Source organism: Melozone crissalis, unplaced genomic scaffold, assembly GCF_028551555.1.
Source record: "Melozone crissalis strain CALT ecotype California unplaced genomic scaffold, PUWL_Pcris_2 ptg000026l_1, whole genome shotgun sequence".
NCBI lineage: Eukaryota > Metazoa > Chordata > Aves > Passeriformes > Passerellidae > Melozone > Melozone crissalis.
The window spans coordinates 3,044,390-3,050,259 of NW_026535804.1; the positions used below are offsets into that span (position 1 = coordinate 3,044,390).

A 5,870-nucleotide genomic window follows, 5' to 3' on the forward strand; every position below is an offset into this window, starting at 1 on the left:
TCTCCACACAGTTCATGCAGAGGCTTCCTGCTCAGGCACATTGGTTACCTATGTGACACTCATCCATCATCAGGATTGCAATTGTGAGGGGTGGAAAATTTTCTTCTCACTACTCAGAAGGAAAAAGGACCTTGCAAAGAATTTATAAGCTTCTTCAGCTAAGTTAATTATTCAGGAAAGGGTATTTTTCACTGCAAGGAGCATAGGCAAGCAGATTCTAATCATAACTCAAATGCCAAACGATTTAAGCACCTTTGGTTTTAGTGGCTTATTTGATTAATATTAAGGTGGTGGAGCAGGGGGGTTAGTGCTTTGGGTCTTTTTTTTTCCTTTAATGCTTTTTCCTGTTGGGCAGAAAGCTGCTCCCTTTTCGTCACAGCCTGGATAATGAACTGCAGCGTACAAAGCCAGTCATACAATACGCAGCAGTGGCAGTGCAGAGCAAGAATCTTTGGGAAGAGTTTCCATAGAAACATTGACGTCCTCCTGGTGAACAGGACACTGAGTTCCTTCAATGAGAGGTATGGGGTTTTAAAGGAGCAGTGAGATGGCGGGAAGCCAAGCCAGCAGAGCTATGACTCTGCATCTCCCAGCAGAATAGAGAGTTGGAGCTGGCGGGAGGGAAAGAAAAAAAAAAATTACCCAATTACCCTAGCATTATCAAAATGTCAGATTTGATGATTGCTGCTTGAACTGTACTGTACAGAGCCTGGTAAATAATTAAACATCTGACCGCAATGTATGTGAGACCTGGCAGCCAAAAATCATACTCAAGGCTGTGAACTTGTGGTTTCTAAAAAATCTCATCAGATTTTGTCACAGACTTCATCCCCAGAAACCTTAAATTCAACACAAATTGGCATGATGCAGGCGCAAACCTCCCAGGGACGAACAAGGTTGCACTCAGCGATGTGCACCCTCCCCTTCCCTGCTTGTCCTGGAATGAGACAAGTGCTTTGCTGATGTTCCAGCTCTGTGTTTTAAATAGCCCAGTGTCTACCCAGCTAAATAGTGGCAGAGAAGCCCTGTCTGGAAGAAGGCTGTTTCTAGAAGGAAAATAGTCAGAGGAAATGTTTTTGCCAGAAACGTTGGAAATCATACAAAACAAAAAGGCAGCATGTGAAAGAATTCGCTGCTGAGCGCTCCCCAGCGTTTTTGTTCAGGCTCACAAAATGCTTCTTTTCAGATAAGACCAATGAAGGTGACAGTCCCTTCTCAGAAAGAGTGTGACCCACCCCACAGCCCATCTGATGCCAGGTATGTTGTTCAGAGCCTTCCCCTGGCTCTGGAGTGAGCACAACTCAGCCTGAGAAAGTGAGCAGCCATCTGACCCAACAGGGTCGCTCTCAGCCTTCATGGTTTCCTTGGGCTCTGACTGAGCTGTATATCTCTAGCACAATTCAGATGACTCTCTGGGGTACCTGAATGTATTTCAGCATCTTGCATGTGTCACTCTTCCAAACAGACTCATAAAATGGCTTGGGCTGGGAGGGACCTTAACACTCATTCAGTTCCAACCCCCTGCCATGGGTACGGGCACCTTCCATCAGATCATGCTGCTCCAAGCCCCATCCAAGCTGACCTGGGATACTTCCAGGGATGGGGCAGCCACAGCTTCTCTGGGCAATCCATGCCAGGACATCACAAGCCTCACTGGGAAGAATTTCTTCTTTGTACATAATTTAGCCTGCTCTCTCTGTCAGCTTTAAAAATACCAAACACCCAAACACCTTCTTGGGGTGAGTCACATGAGGTGAGGAGCATTCATTGCATCTCTTCCTCTATTTCTCTCCAGTGCTGATATCTCAGGGGTGACTCGTTGTTTACCCAGCAAACCCCTGTGGTGTGAAGTTTCCTTTGAGCAGGTGAGCTGTGCTCCACTGGGACAACATGGAGCAAGGAGGGAACTTTGCTCCATGCAGGAGCAGGTGCTGTGGTCTTGAACCAGCCTTGTCCTCTCTGCAAGACAGCTTCTGTTATTCAAAAGTATCTTGCAGGTTTCTACAAATCTGTTTCTTGTTCATATCCCTCCAGAGTGATTATCAAGAAATACAAGGCATCCACAACCCCATTACAGTTGAATGGGACCCCCAGGTACCCTGCACCTTCTGTAGTCTGCTCCAGACAGTCTTCAAAGGCCAAAGACTGCAGTGTGGCTGCTGACTTTAATCCCTGTTCTTTGCAATGCTCAGAGACTGTGGCTATTTATACTGCTCTTATTGCAATGCTGAAAACTCTGCTGAGAGTGAAATTATTTCAAATCTATATGGGTATGATGCCACATGAAGTTCTGGTTTGTAATTTCATAGCAAAGACATCCCATTTATTAAATGGACTCTAGGTAGGATGTTTGATACAGAATATGGCATTGATCTACTTGCAGAATGCTTGCAAGAAGATAATTTTGGTTCAACCTGTTCAGCAAGATTCACTGTAGACAAACAAAGACAGAAAAATCAGCAAGTCAGAGAATCTCAAACAAATGTCTTGAGTTCCAGGGACTTATTCAGATTGTTTCACAGGATGATATGAATGTCTTTGAAGGGAATAGGACGAGAGGGTAAAACAGAGGTTCATCTTCCTGAGGAGTACTTAACTTTTTTCATCCCTTTGTCTCAGTGTTGACTTAACCCTGTTTTGTGGATGGAGAAGACTTAGAAGTAAAGAACCATTTAGAATGAGGGATATTTTGCTTGAGCATTTTGTCCTTATTTACAACTTAGGGGAATTTGAAATCTCATTATTCTTTCTTGATTAACATACCTTTATAAGGTGTTCAGCTAGCATGACAATGAACTTGATTTATATATCCAGGTAGCCTGAATTTGCATGCGCCAGGAAAAGATTGAAGGCAAACCAGACCCCACACACACCATGATAAGACAGCTGAGTCAAGGTAGGTCTGGCACAATGCCTGGAGCTGATCCGGAGGGGTAGGGACTGTGCCCAGCCTCTGGCTGACGAACCCACAGCGCATGGGATTCACGTGCTGGCATGATTCTACTTGTGCCTACACAAAAAGAGCGCTCAGTTCTACTGAATTAGGAAGAAATCCAGGTAGAGGAGGGGGATGCTCTGGTCTGACTGCAGCTGGGCCCTCTGAGCACCTCAGCATGGCATTTTTGGAAGAGCGAGCAATAACTGAAATTATCTACTTGACTGGTATTAAACCAGTGCACTACAGCAGTCCTGAATTTCTCTAAAACAAATCTTATCACAGCACTTCCTTTGCCAGAGGTGCTCCCTCCCCTCCCCTTCCCTCCCCTGATACACAGAGCTCAGTGCTGTGCTGAGGGTTTTTTTTAGGTGAGCCACAGGCACTGCCCCGGCCGAACTGTTCTTACTCCAGATGTACAAACTATCTTTCAAAGACACTTAATGAAGTGGCACTTAAGTCTTATGAAACCTGATGGCCCCTGATAACCCCTTTGGTGCAGTGCTAAACTGGTGGGCAAATTCCTCAATGGAAATTAATTAATTCCCATTAAAGGCAGATTTATGTGCTGCTGGCAGGACCATGCACCATGCCCAAGGGTCTGCAGCAATGCCTCAGTGATTCCGTACTGGCTCATCCTTTGTGGAGAATTCCTACAAATGTCTTTGCATGCTGCTTAAAACTTGTAGACAGGCAGTTCCCTTTTCATATGTTGCAGTCAAGAGCTGCCAAAGAGATGTAGATGTTTATTTTCAGGCATTTCTGTTCAGAGGAAGCATCAGTGCCCTGCTCACTGGCTGAATGGGGGAAGTCTCCCTCTCCACCTGAGCCTATTCCCTTTGAATGAATCTTCAGGAAAACTGCAGGAGGAACCACAGCCAGCAAACTCTTTGCAAATCCTCTACCCAGATGCACTGCTGTTCCTGGACTACAGCCCATGCCAACAGCAGGGAAATTTTATTTCCTGTGATACATCACTTGAGCTTTCCTTCCAGCAGATCCCGCTTCTTTTTCACTTCAGCTCCTCTGCTGAATCTAGGACACAGGAGATGCTCAATCCTGCCTTCTGGGCTCTCCTTCATCAGATTTACAACGTTTTTGTGCTCCAACAGTAATCACAAGCTGCTCACATTAAATGCCACACTATTGGAAACTCTTTCCAAAGCACTCCGAGTCTTTGATCATTCCTTGTAATAGCAGAAAAAAAGTGTTTCTTTCAATAATGAAAAATTAATTCCCACTTTATCCTTCAAATGGCAGTGGATTTCTGTGCCTTACATGTTATGCAAGCCCATTGCAGCAGCCATTTTGAACAACTAAATTTCCTATAAACTGCTGAAATTTCCAAGGTGAGGATCCTATTGTTACAAAGACAGCCTTGGAGATTGAGAGCATGTGCTGAAGATCAACAAAAAGGAAGAACGGATTTTTTTAAATATGGGAATTTGATACCAAAAATTAAGCATGGCCATAACAATTACAGCCACCTAGTGGGCAATTTTTAAAAATTTTAAATAACATTGATACTCACTTTCAGTAGTAAAATACTTGTAAATTAAAGAGGTGTAGCGTATAACCTGGGGAGAAGCTTTCACTGTTTTGTTGTTGTTGTTTTTTTAACTTATTCTTCAGGAATACAGAAAATCTCAAATATTGTCCTTCTTGCATTGTAGTCTACAAATATTAGGAAAATTAGATCTCATTTGGTGCTACTGTTTTAATGAGGGACTTGCTGAGAGCATCCAATGAAGTGTGCTATTGCTCACACCGCAGCTGAAGGGACAGGACTGAATTTTTTAACAGAGATTTTCTTTCACCACCTGGTTCATTAAACTTTAAAGTTAGATATATGACAACACAAGCTTTAAGTTAAGAAGTTGGCAACAGATCAACAGGCTTCACAAAGTGATTAAGGATCTCTTCTGCAGACGTTTTGGTCTTTTGGCTCTTGATGTCATCCATCATTTCAGGAGCTTCTCAGGTTTCACAGGGTATTTCATGTTGATAGGATCTCTAGTCAATTTCTACTGGAAAAAACAAATTGGAGAGTAAGCATTTCATCTGAATCTTTGCATATCAAAAGGAAGGAAAAGTACATTCTCTCATTTGTCTTTTATATGGATCATAGGGCTGAAACACTGAACTTCAGGTCTGAATTCCAAAAACTCCAAAGCATTTTGATTTAGCCCATAATAAAATCTGCACTGTGATTTCATAACAATACTTTTTAATCCACCTCCAAGAAGGGATCAGATACTCTGTGAGAGAGTTTCTCTGTCAGAATTTTTTGTTTTGGCTTTTATTTTCTTCAAGCTTAGTAATCTGTATTCAAGATTTTAAATACATATTTACAGAACAAACAAACCTTCTCAGAATAATTTCCACAGGCTTTTGATCGCATGCCTCAGAGTGGAAGAACAGGCTATAGGATCTCTTAACTCTGTGAAGAGAAATAACTGGCTGTGAATTTTGGAAATCCTCTCTGGCATGTGTTCAAGCTGGTATTAATGCAAACCACCCCATGCCAATCTCCTGACTCACCCCAAATGGCAGTTCCTGACACTCATCCCATTGCTGGCCTTCCCTAGGAAGAAAACAAAGCAGCTCCTCCCTTCCTTCCTGAAACCTCACATGCTCCAACGGCTCTGGACAGGGGCATCTTCTGTGTTTTCAAGTGTTTAACTGGGGGAGTGTGGCTGTGCCAGTGGATCTTGAAAAGTTGTTTGCAGCATTAAAATTGGTCTCAGCTCCCCAGTCCATGGGCACAGAGTGTCAAATTCTGTAGGTATGTAAGCAAGTATGTCAAATTCTTCTGACTCTGATGCAAATCTCTTTGAAGACAGATATATGTCAATTATAGCATCATGTTGCTTCTAAATTTTATATATATTTATAGGACTCGATGGTCTTTTCCAACTCCAGATATTCTATGATT

General features: G+C 42.9%; 1 long non-coding RNA gene across 1 annotated transcript; it reads right to left on the reverse strand.

Annotated features, from left to right (window-relative positions):
- Positions 1-3,295: 3,295 nt before the first annotated feature.
- Positions 3,296-5,590, reverse strand: LOC128938657 (uncharacterized). The gene is made up of 3 exons (XR_008483178.1): positions 5,477-5,590; positions 5,301-5,375; positions 3,296-4,959 (listed from the first exon to the last, which is right to left on the reverse strand). It is a non-coding gene; the product is annotated as an uncharacterized LOC128938657 (long non-coding RNA).
- Positions 5,591-5,870: the final 280 nt, after the last annotated feature.